The sequence below is a fragment of the Oncorhynchus mykiss genome, unplaced genomic scaffold, assembly GCF_013265735.2.
Source record: "Oncorhynchus mykiss isolate Arlee unplaced genomic scaffold, USDA_OmykA_1.1 un_scaffold_326, whole genome shotgun sequence".
In the NCBI taxonomy this organism is placed as follows: domain Eukaryota; kingdom Metazoa; phylum Chordata; class Actinopteri; order Salmoniformes; family Salmonidae; genus Oncorhynchus; species Oncorhynchus mykiss.
In genome coordinates this window covers 78572-91675 of record NW_023493775.1, presented here as the reverse complement: position 1 = coordinate 91675, position 13104 = coordinate 78572, and the positions used below count along the sequence as shown (strand labels likewise).

Here is a 13104-nt window from a genome sequence, read left to right as displayed (position 1 = left end):
GTTTTCAGACCCCTTACTTTTTTCCACATTTTGTTACGTTACAGCCTTATACTAAAATGGATGAAATAAAATAAAATCTATCTACACACAATACCACATAATGACAAAGCGATAGCATATAGTTTTTATTAATGAAAAAAATATTTTAAAAATACCTTATTTACATACATTTTCAGACCCTTTGCTATGAGACTGGAAATTGAGCTCAGGTCCATCCTGTTTCCATTGATCATCCTTGAGATGTTTCTTCAACTTGATTGGAGTCCACCTGTGGTAAATTCAAATGATTGGTCATTTCTGCAGCATTGAAGGTACCCAAGAACACAGTGGCTTCCATCACTCTTAAATAGAAGAAGTTTGGAACCACCAAGCCTCTTCCAAGTTCCGGCTGCACACGATAATTCCCGGCTTCTCATGTCTACCTCACATAATATCCCAAATTGAGTTCCACAGAAAGAGCCATAATACCCACCCTTCTCAAGCCGTATTGTTTAATTAATTGACTAAGTAATTTCTGATTTCATTAGGTTCTGAGAGGGATAAATGTCCCACCCAGCCAAAGTCAGCCACACCCGTAGTATTCTACTCATTGGGTTTCCGTAGTGTACTGGTTATCACGTTCGGCTAACACGCGAAAGGTCCCCGGTTCGAGACCGGGCGGAAACACATTTTAACAGATTGGTCCTTCGCACTTCTCAGTATTTGCTATTCAGACTTTAGTTTCAGTAGTGTATTGGTTATCACGTTCGCCTCACACGCGAAAGTCAGTCACACCCTTAGTTTACCAATCATTCGGTTTCTGTAGTGTAGTGGTTGTCACGTTCGCCTCACACGCGAAAGGTCCCTGGTTCGAAACCGGGTGGAAACATTTTGTAATATTCAATATTTCCCAATGCCCAGAGGCTAGCATTTGGTTTGAAACAGTTGAGGTTTGTCTAAACCTTGCTGTCTACCTCTCCGACCAGTGGATCAATGTTGCCGTTTTTTTGGGGACCTCCACCATGCGATCTGTATGAATGTGACCAGACTGACAGCTTCTCTGAGCCAGGCAAATTCATTTATCAGGGTCATTGTAATGGATATATCCAAAGAAATGGCAATATAATCCAAGGTAAAACAAACAAAAATGTAGATCGTTTTCTGTCATTTCAGCTGCTTGATGTGATTGTGTGATAGATTTAGTTGGCTGGCTAGCAAAGGAAAAGAAGCTAGCCTGCATAGGTACAGTGCATTCGGAAAGTTTTCAGACCCCTTACTTTTTTCCACATTTTGTTACGTTACAGCCTTATACTAAAATGGATGAAATAAAATAAAATCTATCTACACACAATACCACATAATGACAAAGCGATAGCATATAGTTTTTATTAATGAAAAAAATATTTTAAAAATACCTTATTTACATACATTTTCAGACCCTTTGCTATGAGACTGGAAATTGAGCTCAGGTCCATCCTGTTTCCATTGATCATCCTTGAGATGTTTCTTCAACTTGATTGGAGTCCACCTGTGGTAAATTCAAATGATTGGTCATTTCTGCAGCATTGAAGGTACCCAAGAACACAGTGGCTTCCATCACTCTTAAATAGAAGAAGTTTGGAACCACCAAGCCTCTTCCAAGTTCCGGCTGCACACGATAATTCCCGGCTTCTCATGTCTACCTCACATAATATCCCAAATTGAGTTCCACAGAAAGAGCCATAATACCCATTAAATATTTTAAAAATACCTTATTTACGTAAGTTTTCAGACCCTTTGCTATGAGGCTGGAAATTGAGCTCAGGTCCATCCTGTTTCCATTGATCATCCTTGAGATGTTTCTTCAACTTGATTGGAGTCCACCTGTGGTAAATTCAAATGATTGGTCATTTCTGCAGCATTGAAGGTACCCAAGAACACAGTGGCTTCCATCACTCTTAAATAGAAGAAGTTTGGAACCACCAAGCCTCTTCCAAGTTCCGGCTGCACACGATAATTCCCGGCTTCTCATGTCTACCTCACATAATATCCCAAATTGAGTTCCACAGAAAGAGCCATAATACCCACCCTTCTCAAGCCGTATTGTTTAATTAATTGACTAAGTAATTTCTGATTTCATTAGGTTCTGAGAGGGATAAATGTCCCACCCAGCCAAAGTCAGCCACACCCGTAGTATTCTACTCATTGGGTTTCCGTAGTGTACTGGTTATCACGTTCGGCTAACACGCGAAAGGTCCCCGGTTCGAGACCGGGCGGAAACACATTTTAACAGATTGGTCCTTCGCACTTCTCAGTATTTGCTATTCAGACTTTAGTTTCAGTAGTGTATTGGTTATCACGTTCGCCTCACACGCGAAAGTCAGTCACACCCTTAGTTTACCAATCATTCGGTTTCTGTAGTGTAGTGGTTGTCACGTTCGCCTCACACGCGAAAGGTCCCTGGTTCGAAACCGGGTGGAAACATTTTGTAATATTCAATATTTCCCAATGCCCAGAGGCTAGCATTTGGTTTGAAACAGTTGAGGTTTGTCTAAACCTTGCTGTCTACCTCTCCGACCAGTGGATCAATGTTGCCGTTTTTTTGGGGACCTCCACCATGCGATCTGTATGAATGTGACCAGACTGACAGCTTCTCTGAGCCAGGCAAATTCATTTATCAGGGTCATTGTAATGGATATATCCAAAGAAATGGCAATATAATCCAAGGTAAAACAAACAAAAATGTAGATTGTTTTCTGTCATTTCAGCTGCTTGATGTGATTGTGTGATAGATTTAGTTGGCTGGCTAGCAAAGGAAAAGAAGCTAGCCTGCATAGGTACAGTGCATTCGGAAAGTTTTCAGACCCCTTACTTTTTTCCACATTTTGTTACGTTACAGCCTTATACTAAAATGGATGAAATAAAATAAAATCTATCTACACACAATACCACATAATGACAAAGCGATAGCATATAGTTTTTATTAATGAAAAAAATATTTTAAAAATACCTTATTTACATGGATTTTCAGACCCTTTGCTATGAGACTGGAAATTGAGCTCAGGTCCATCCTGTTTCCATTGATCATCCTTGAGATGTTTCTTCAACTTGATTGTAGTCCACCTGTGGTAAATTCAAATGATTGGTCATTTCTGCAGCATTGAAGGTACCCAAGAACACAGTGGCTTCCATCACTCTTAAATAGAAGAAGTTTGGAACCACCAAGCCTCTTCCAAGTTCCGGCTGCACACGATAATTCCCGGCTTCTCATGTCTACCTCACATAATATCCCAAATTGAGTTCCACAGAAAGAGCCATAATACCCATTAAATATTTTAAAAATACCTTATTTACGTAAGTTTTCAGACCCTTTGCTATGAGGCTGGAAATTGAGCTCAGGTCCATCCTGTTTCCATTGATCATCCTTGAGATGTTTCTTCAACTTGATTGGAGTCCACCTGTGGTAAATTCAAATGATTGGTCATTTCTGCAGCATTGAAGGTACCCAAGAACACAGTGGCTTCCATCACTCTTAAATGGAAGAAGTTTTGAACCACCAAGCCTCTTCCAAGAGCCGCTGCACACAATAATTCCCGGCTTCTCAAGCCTTATTGTTTAATTAATTGACTAAGTAATTTCTGATTTCATTAGGTTCTGAGAGCGATAAATGTCCCACCCAGCCAAAGTCAGCCACACCCGTAGTATTCTACTCATTGGGTTTCCGTAGTGTACTGGTTATCACGTTCGGCTAACGCGCGACAGGTCCCTGGTTCGAGACCGGGCGGAAACACATTTTAACAGATTGGTCCTTCGCACTTCTCAGTATTTGCTATTCAGACTTTAGTTTCAGTAGTGTATTGGTTATCACGTTCGCCTCACACGCGAAAGTCAGTCACACCCTTAGTTTTCCAATCATTCGGTTTCCGTAGTGTAGTGGTTATCACGTTCGCCTCACACGCGAAAGGTCCCCGGTTTGAAACCGGGTGGAAACATTTTGTAATATTCAATATTTCCCAATGCCCAGAGGCTAGCATTTGGTTTGAAACAGTTGAGGTTTGTCTAAACCTTGCTGTCTACCTCTCCGACCAGTGGATCAATGTTGCCGTTTTTTTGGGGACCTCCACCATGCGATCTGTATGAATGTGACCAGACTGACAGCTTCTCTGAGCCAGGCAAATTCATTTATCAGGGTCATTGTAATGGATATATCCAAAGAAATGGCAATATAATCCAAGGTAAAACAAACAAAAATGTAGATTGTTTTCTGTCATTTCAGCTGCTTGATGTGATTGTGTGATAGATTTAGTTGGCTGGCTAGCAAAGGAAAAGAAGCTAGCCTGCATAGGTACAGTGCATTCGGAAAGTTTTCAGACCCCTTACTTTTTTCCACATTTTGTTACGTTACAGCCTTATACTAAAATGGATGAAATAAAATAAAATCTATCTACACACAATACCACAAAATGACAAAGCGATAGCATATAGTTTTTATTAATGAAAAAAATATTTTAAAAATACCTTATTTACATACATTTTCAGACCCTTTGCTATGAGACTGGAAATTGAGCTCAGGTCCATCCTGTTTCCATTGATCATCCTTGAGATGTTTCTTCAACTTGATTGGAGTCCACCTGTGGTAAATTCAAATGATTGGTCATTTCTGCAGCATTGAAGGTACCCAAGAACACAGTGGCTTCCATCACTCTTAAATAGAAGAAGTTTGGAACCACCAAGCCTCTTCCAAGTTCCGGCTGCACACGATAATTCCCGGCTTCTCATGTCTACCTCACATAATATCCCAAATTGAGTTCCACAGAAAGAGCCATAATACCCACCCTTCTCAAGCCGTATTGTTTAATTAATTGACTAAGTAATTTCTGATTTCATTAGGTTCTGAGAGGGATAAATGTCCCACCCAGCCAAAGTCAGCCACACCCGTAGTATTCTACTCATTGGGTTTCCGTAGTGTACTGGTTATCACGTTCGGCTAACACGCGAAAGGTCCCCGGTTCGAGACCGGGCGGAAACACATTTTAACAGATTGGTCCTTCGCACTTCTCAGTATTTGCTATTCAGACTTTAGTTTCAGTAGTGTATTGGTTATCACGTTCGCCTCACACGCGAAAGTCAGTCACACCCTTAGTTTTCCAATCATTCGGTTTCCGTAGTGTAGTGGTTATCACGCTCGCCTCACACGCGAAAGGTCCCCGGTTCGAAACCGGGTGGAAACATTTTGTAATATTCAATATTTCCCAATGCCCAGAGGCTAGCATTTGGTTTGAAACAGTTGAGGTTTGTCTAAACCTTGCTGTCTACCTCTCCGACCAGTGGATCAATGTTGCCGTTTTTTTGGGGACCTCCACCATGCGATCTGTATGAATGTGACCAGACTGACAGCTTCTCTGAGCCAGGCAAATTCATTTATCAGGGTCATTGTAATGGATATATCCAAAGAAATGGCAATATAATCCAAGGTAAAACAAACAAAAATGTAGATTGTTTTCTGTCATTTCAGCTGCTTGATGTGATTGTGTGATAGATTTAGTTGGCTGGCTAGCAAAGGAAAAGAAGCAAGCCTGCATAGGTACAGTGCATTCGGAAAGTTTTCAGACCCCTTACTTTTTTCCACATTTTGTTACGTTACAGCCTTATACTAAAATGGATGAAATAAAATAAAATCTATCTACACACAATACCACATAATGACAAAGCGATAGCATATAGTTTTTATTAATGAAAAAAATATTTTAAAAATACCTTATTTACATACATTTTCAGACCCTTTGCTATGAGACTGGAAATTGAGCTCAGGTCCATCCTGTTTCCATTGATCATCCTTGAGATGTTTCTTCAACTTGATTGGAGTCCACCTGTGGTAAATTCAAATGATTGGTCATTTCTGCAGCATTGAAGGTACCCAAGAACACAGTGGCTTCCATCACTCTTAAATAGAAGAAGTTTGGAACCACCAAGCCTCTTCCAAGTTCCGGCTGCACACGATAATTCCCGGCTTCTCATGTCTACCTCACATAATATCCCAAATTGAGTTCCACAGAAAGAGCCATAATACCCATTAAATATTTTAAAAATACCTTATTTACTTAAGTTTTCAGACCCTTTGCTATGAGGCTGGAAATTGAGCTCAGGTCCATCCTGTTTCCATTGATCATCCTTGAGATGTTTCTTCAACTTGATTGGAGTCCACCTGTGGTAAATTCAAATGATTGGTCATTTCTGAAGCATTGAAGGTACCCAAGAACACAGTGGCTTCCATCACTCTTAAATAGAAGAAGTTTGGAACCACCAAGCCTCTTCCAAGTTCCGGCTGCACACGATAATTCCCGGCTTCTCATGTCTACCTCACATAATATCCCAAATTGAGTTCCACAGAAAGAGCCATAATACCCATTAAATATTTAAAAAATACCTTATTTATGTAAGTTTTCAGACCCTTTGCTATGAGGCTGGAAATTGAGCTCAGGTCCATCCTGTTTCCATTGATCATCCTTGAGATGTTTCTTCAACTTGATTGGAGTCCACCTGTGGTAAATTCAAATGATTGGTCATTTCTGCAGCATTGAAGGTACCCAAGAACACAGTGGCTTCCATCACTCTTAAATGGAAGAAGTTTTGAACCACCAAGCCTCTTCCAAGAGCCGCTGCACACAATAATTCCCGGCTTCTAAAGCCTTATTGTTTAATTAATTGACTAAGTAATTTCTGATTTCATTAGGTTCTGAGAGCGATAAATGTCCCACCCAGCCAAAGTCAGTCACACCCTTAGTTTTCCAATCATTCGGTTTCCGTAGTGTAGTGGTTATCACGTTCTCCTCACACGCGAAAGGTCCCCGGTTCGAGACCGGGCGGAAACACATTTTAACAGATTGGTCCTTCGCACTTCTCAGTATTTGCTATTCAGAATTTAGTTTCAGTAGTGTATTGGTTATCACGTTCGCCTCACACGCGAAAGTCAGTCACACCCTTAGTTTTCCAATCATTAGGTTTCCGTAGTGTAGTGGTTATCACGTTCGCCTCACACGCGAAAGGTCCCCGGTTCGAAACCGGGTGGAAACATTTTGTAATATTCAATATTTCCCAATGCCCAGAGGCTAGCATTTGGTTTGAAACAGTTGAGGTTTGTCTAAACCTTGCTGTCTACCTCTCCGACCAGTGGATCAATGTTGCCGTTTTTTTGGGGACCTCCACCATGCGATCTGTATGAATGTGACCAGACTGACAGCTTCTCTGAGCCAGGCAAATTCATTTATCAGGGTCATTGTAATGGATATATCCAAAGAAATGGCAATATAATCCAAGGTAAAACAAACAAAAATGTAGATCGTTTTCTGTCATTTCAGCTGCTTGATGTGATTGTGTGATAGATTTAGTTGGCTGGCTAGCAAAGGAAAAGAAGCTAGCCTGCATAGGTACAGTGCATTCGGAAAGTTTTCAGACCCCTTACTTTATTCCACATTTTGTTAAGTTACAGCCTTATACTAAAATGGATGAAATAAAATAAAATCTATCTACACACAATACCACATAATGACAAAGCGATAGCATATAGTTTTTATTAATGAAAAAAATATTTTAAAAATACCTTATTTACATACATTTTCAGACCCTTTGCTATGAGGCTGGAAATTGAGCTCAGGTCCATCCTGTTTCCATTGATCATCCTTGAGATGTTTCTTCAACTTGATTGGAGTCCACCTGTGGTAAATTCAAATGATTGGTCATTTCTGCAGCATTGAAGGTACCCAAGAACACAGTGGCTTCCATCACTCTTAAATAGAAGAAGTTTGGAACCACCAAGCCTCTTCCAAGTTCCGGCTGCACACGATAATTCCCGGCTTCTCATGTCTACCTCACATAATATCCCAAATTGAGTTCCACAGAAAGAGCCATAATACCCATTAAATATTTTAAAAATACCTTATTTACGTAAGTTTTCAGACCCTTTGCTATGAGGCTGGAAATTGAGCTCAGGTCCATCCTGTTTCCATTGATCATCCTTGAGATGTTTCTTCAACTTGATTGGAGTCCACCTGTGGTAAATTCAAATGATTGGTCATTTCTGCAGCATTGAAGGTACCCAAGAACACAGTGGCTTCCATCACTCTTAAATGGAAGAAGTTTTGAACCACCAAGCCTCTTCCAAGAGCCGCTGCACACAATAATTCCCGGCTTCTCAAGCCTTATTGTTTAATTAATTGACTAAGTAATTTCTGATTTCATTAGGTTCTGAGAGCGATAAATGTCCCACCCAGCCAAAGTCAGCCACACCCTTAGTTTTCCAATCATTCGGTTTCCGTAGTGTAGTGGTTATCACGTTCGCCTCACACGCGAAAGGTCCCCGGTTCGAGACCGGGCGGAAACACATTTTAACAGATTGGTCCTTCGCACTTCTCAGTATTTGCTATTCAGACTTTAGTTTCAGTAGTGTATTGGTTATCACGTTCGCCTCACACGCGAAAGTCAGTCACACCCTTAGTTTCCCAATCATTCGGTTTCCGTAGTGTAGTGGTTATCACGTTCGCCTCACACGCGAAAGGTCCCCGGTTCGAAACCGGGTGGAAACATTTTGTAATATTCAATATTTCCCAATGCCCAGAGGCTAGCATTTGGTTTGAAACAGTTGAGGTTTGTCTAAACCTTGCTGTCTACCTCTCCGACCAGTGGATCAATGTTGCCGTTTTTTTGGGGACCTCCACCATGCGATCTGTATGAATGTGACCAGACTGACAGCTTCTCTGAGCCAGGCAAATTCATTTATCAGGGTCATTGTAATGGATATATCCAAAGAAATGGCAATATAATCCAAGGTAAAACAAACAAAAATGTAGATAGTTTTCTGTCATTTCAGCTGCTTGATGTGATTGTGTGATAGATTTAGTTGGCTAGCTAGCAAAGGAAAAGAAGCTAGCCTGCATAGGTACAGTGCATTCGGAAAGTTTTCAGACCCCTTACTTTTTTCCACATTTTGTTACGTTACAGCCTTATACTAAAATGGATGAAATAAAATAAAATCTATCTACACACAATACCACATAATGACAAAGCGATAACATATAGTTTTTATTAATGAAAAAAATATTTTAAAAATACCTTATTTACATACATTTTCAGACCCTTTGCTATGAGGCTGGAAATTGAGCTCAGGTCCATCCTGTTTCCATTGATCATCCTTGAGATGTTTCTTCAACTTGATTGGAGTCCACCTGTGGTAAATTCAAATGATTGGTCATTTCTGCAGCATTGAAGGTACCCAAGAACACAGTGGCTTCCATCACTCTTAAATGGAAGAAGTTTTGAACCACCAAGCCTCTTCCAAGAGCCGCTGCACATAATAATTCCCGGCTTCTCAAGCCTTATTGTTTAATTAATTGACTAAGTAATTTCTGATATCATTAGGTTCTGAGAGCGATAAATGTCCCACCCAGCCAAAGTCAGCCACACCCTTAGTTTTCCACTCATTGGGTTTCCGTAGTGTAGAGGTTATCAAGTTCGCCTAACACGCGAAAGGTCACCGGTTCGAGACCGGGCGGAAACACATTTTAACAAATTGGTCCTTCTCACTTCTCAGTATTTGCTATTCAGACTTTAGTTTCAGTAGTGTAGTGGTTATCACGTTTGCCTCACACGCGAAAGGTCCCCGGTTCGAAACCGGGCGGAAACATTTGGTAATATTCAGTATTTCCCAATGCCCAGAGGCTAGCATTTGGTTTGAAACAGTTGAGGTTTGTCTAAACCTTGCTGTCTACCTCTCCGACCTGTGGATCAATGTTGCCGTTTTTTGGGGGACCTCCACCATGCGATCTGTATGAATGTGACCAGACTGACAGCTTCTCTGAGCCAGGCAAATTCATTTATCAGGGTCATTGTAATGGATATATCCAAAGAAATGGCAATATAATCCAAGGTAAAACAAACAAAAATGTAGATTGTTTTCTGTCATTTCAGCTGCTTGATGTGATTGTGTGATAGATTTAGTTGGCTGGCTAGCAAAGGAAAAGAAGCTAGCCTGCATAGGTACAGTGCATTCGGAAAGTTTTCAGACCCCTTACTTTTTTCCACATTTTGTTACGTTACAGCCTTGTACTAAAATGGATAAAATAAAATAACATCTATCTACACACAATCCCACATAATGACAAAGCGATAACATATAGTTTTTATTAATGAAAAAATATTTTAAAAATACCTTATTTACATACATTTTCAGACCCTTTGCTATGAGGTTGGAAATTGAGCTCAGGTCCATCCTGTTTCCATTGATCATCCTTGAGATGTTTCTTCAACTTGATTGGAGTCCACCTGTGGTAAATTCAAATGATTGGTCATTTCTGCAGCATTGAAGGTACCCAAGAACAGAGTGGCTTCCATCACTCTTAAATAGAAGAAGTTTGGAACCACCAAGCCTCTTCCAAGTTCCGGCTGCACACGATAATTCCCGGCTTCTCATGTCTACCTCACATAATATCCCAAATTGAGTACCACAGAAAGAGCCATAATACCCATTAAATATTTTAAAAATACCTTATTTACGTACGTTTTCAGACCCTTTGCTATGAGGCTGGAAATTGAGCTCAGGTCCATCCTGTTTCCATTGATCATCCTTGAGATGTTTCTTCAACTTGATTGGAGTCCACCTGTGGTAAATTCAAATGATTGGTCATTTCTGCAGCAATGAAGGTACCCAAGAACACAGTGGCTTCCATCACTCTTAAATGGAAGAAGTTTTGAACCACCAAGCCTCTTCCAAGAGCCGCTGCACACAATAATTCCCGGCTTCTCAAGCCTTACTGTTTAATTAATTGACTAAGCAATTTCTGATTTCATTAGGTTCTGAGAGCGATAAATGTCCCACCCAGCCAAAGTCAGCCACACCCTTAGTACTCCACTCATTGGGTTTCCGTAGTGTAGTGGTTATCATGTTCGCCTAACACGCGAAAGGTCCCCGGTTCGAGACCGGGCGGAAAAACATTTGAACAAATTGGTCCTTCGCACTTCTCAGTATTTGCTATTCAGACTTTAGTTTCAGTAGTGTAGTGGTTGTCACGTTCGCTTCGCACGCGAAAGGTCCCCTGTTCGAAACCGGGCGGAAACATTTTGTAATATTCAATATTTCCCAATGCCCAGAGGCTAGCATTTGGTTTGAAACAGTTGAGGTTTGTCTAAACCTTGCTGTCTACCTCTCCGACCTGTGGATCAATGTTGCCGTTTTTTTTGGGGACCTCCACCATGCGATCTGTATGAATGTGACCAGACTGACAGCTTCTCTGAGCAAGGCAAATTCATTTATCAGGGTCATTGTAATGGATATATCCAAAGAAATGGCAATATAATCCAAGGTAAAACAAACAAAAATGTAGATTGTTTTCTGTCATTTCAGCTGCTTGATGTGATTGTGTGATAGATTTAGTTGGCTGGCTAGCAAAGGAAAATAAGCTAGCCTGCATAGGTACAGTGCATTCGGAAAGTTTTCAGACCCCTTACTTTTTTCCACATTTTGTTACGTTACAGCCTTATACTAAAATGGATGAAATAAAATAAAATCTATCTACACACAATACCACATAATGACAAAGCGATAACATATAGTTTTTATTAATGAAAAAAATATTTTAAAAATACCTTATTTACATACATTTTCAGACCCTTTGCTATGAGGCTGGAAATTGAGCTCAGGTCCATCCTGTTTCCATTGATCATCCTTGAGATGTTTCTTCAACTTGATTGGAGTCCACCTGTGGTAAATTCAAATGATTGGTCATTTCTGCAGCATTGAAGGTACCCAAGAACACAGTGGCTTCCATCACTCTTAAATAGAAGAAGTTTGGAACCACCAAGCCTCTTCCAAGTTCCGGCTGCACACGATAATTCCCGGCTTCTCATGTCTACCTCACATAATATCCCAAATTGAGTTCCACAGAAAGAGCCATAATACCCATTAAATATTTTAAAAATACCTTATTTACGTACGTTTTCAGACCCTTTGCTATGAGGCTGGAAATTGAGCTCAGGTCCATCCTGTTTCCATTGATCATCCTTGAGATGTTTCTTCAACTTGATTGGAGTCCACCTGTGGTAAATTCAAATGATTGGTCATTTCTGCAGCATTGAAGGTACCCAAGAACACAGTGGCTTCCATCACTCTTAAATGGAATAAGTTTTGAACCACCAAGCCTCTTCCAAGAGCCGCTGCACACAATAATTCCCGGCTTCTCAAGCCTTATTGTTTAATTAATTGACTAAGTAATTTCTGATTTCATTAGGTTCTGAGAGCGATAAATGTCCCACCCAGCCAAAGTCAGCCACACCCTTAGTACTCCACTCAATGGGTTTCCGTAGTGTAGTGGTTATCACGTTCGCCTAACACGCGAAAGGTCCCCGGTTCGAGACCGGGCGGAAACACATTTTAACAAATTGGTCCTTCGCACTTCTCAGTATTTGCTATTCAGACTTTAGTTTCAGTAGTGTAGTGGTTATCACGTTTGCCTCACACGCGAAAGGTCCCCGGTTCGAAACCGGGCGGAAACATTTGGTAATATTCAGTATTTCCCAATGCCCAGAGGCTAGCATTTGGTTTGAAACAGTTGAGGTTTGTCTAAACCTTGCTGTCTACCTCTCCGACCTGTGGATCAATGTTGCCGTTTTTTGGGGGACCTCCACCATGCGATCTGTATGAATGTGACCAGACTGACAGCTTCTCTGAGCCAGGCAAATTCATTTATCAGGGTCATTGTAATGGATATATCCAAAGAAATGGCAATATAATCCAAGGTAAAACAAACAAAAATGTAGATTGTTTTCTGTCATTTCAGCTGCTTGATGTGATTGTGTGATAGATTTAGTTGGCTGGCTAGCAAAGGAAAAGAAGCTAGCCTGCATAGGTACAGTGCATTCGGAAAGTTTTCAGACCCCTTACTTTTTTCCACATTTTGTTACGTTACAGCCTTATACTAAAATGGATAAAATAAAATAACATCTATCTACACACAATCCCACATAATGACAAAGCGATAACATATAGTTTTTATTAATGAAAAAATATTTTAAAAATACCTTATTTACATACATTTTCAGACCCTTTGCTATGAGGTTGGAAATTGAGCTCAGGTCCATCCTGTTTCCATTGATCAT

At 40.5% G+C, this 13104-nt stretch overlaps 6 non-coding genes across 6 annotated transcripts; all 6 read left to right on the top strand.

Moving 5' to 3' along the window:
• Positions 1-3877: 3877 nt before the first annotated feature.
• trnav-cac lies at positions 3878-3950 on the top strand. The gene has a single exon. It is a non-coding gene; the product is annotated as a tRNA-Val (tRNA).
• Positions 3951-6959: 3009 nt separating this feature from the next.
• On the top strand, positions 6960-7032 carry trnav-cac. The gene has a single exon. It is a non-coding gene; the product is annotated as a tRNA-Val (tRNA).
• A 1233-nt stretch (positions 7033-8265) lies between these two features.
• On the top strand, positions 8266-8338 carry trnav-cac. Its single transcript has one exon. It is a non-coding gene; the product is annotated as a tRNA-Val (tRNA).
• Positions 8339-8467: 129 nt separating this feature from the next.
• trnav-cac lies at positions 8468-8540 on the top strand. Its single transcript has one exon. It is a non-coding gene; the product is annotated as a tRNA-Val (tRNA).
• Positions 8541-10869: 2329 nt separating this feature from the next.
• trnav-aac lies at positions 10870-10944 on the top strand. Its single transcript has one exon. It is a non-coding gene; the product is annotated as a tRNA-Val (tRNA).
• A 1358-nt stretch (positions 10945-12302) lies between these two features.
• trnav-aac lies at positions 12303-12375 on the top strand. Its single transcript has one exon. It is a non-coding gene; the product is annotated as a tRNA-Val (tRNA).
• The last annotated feature ends 729 nt before the right edge of the window (positions 12376-13104 follow it).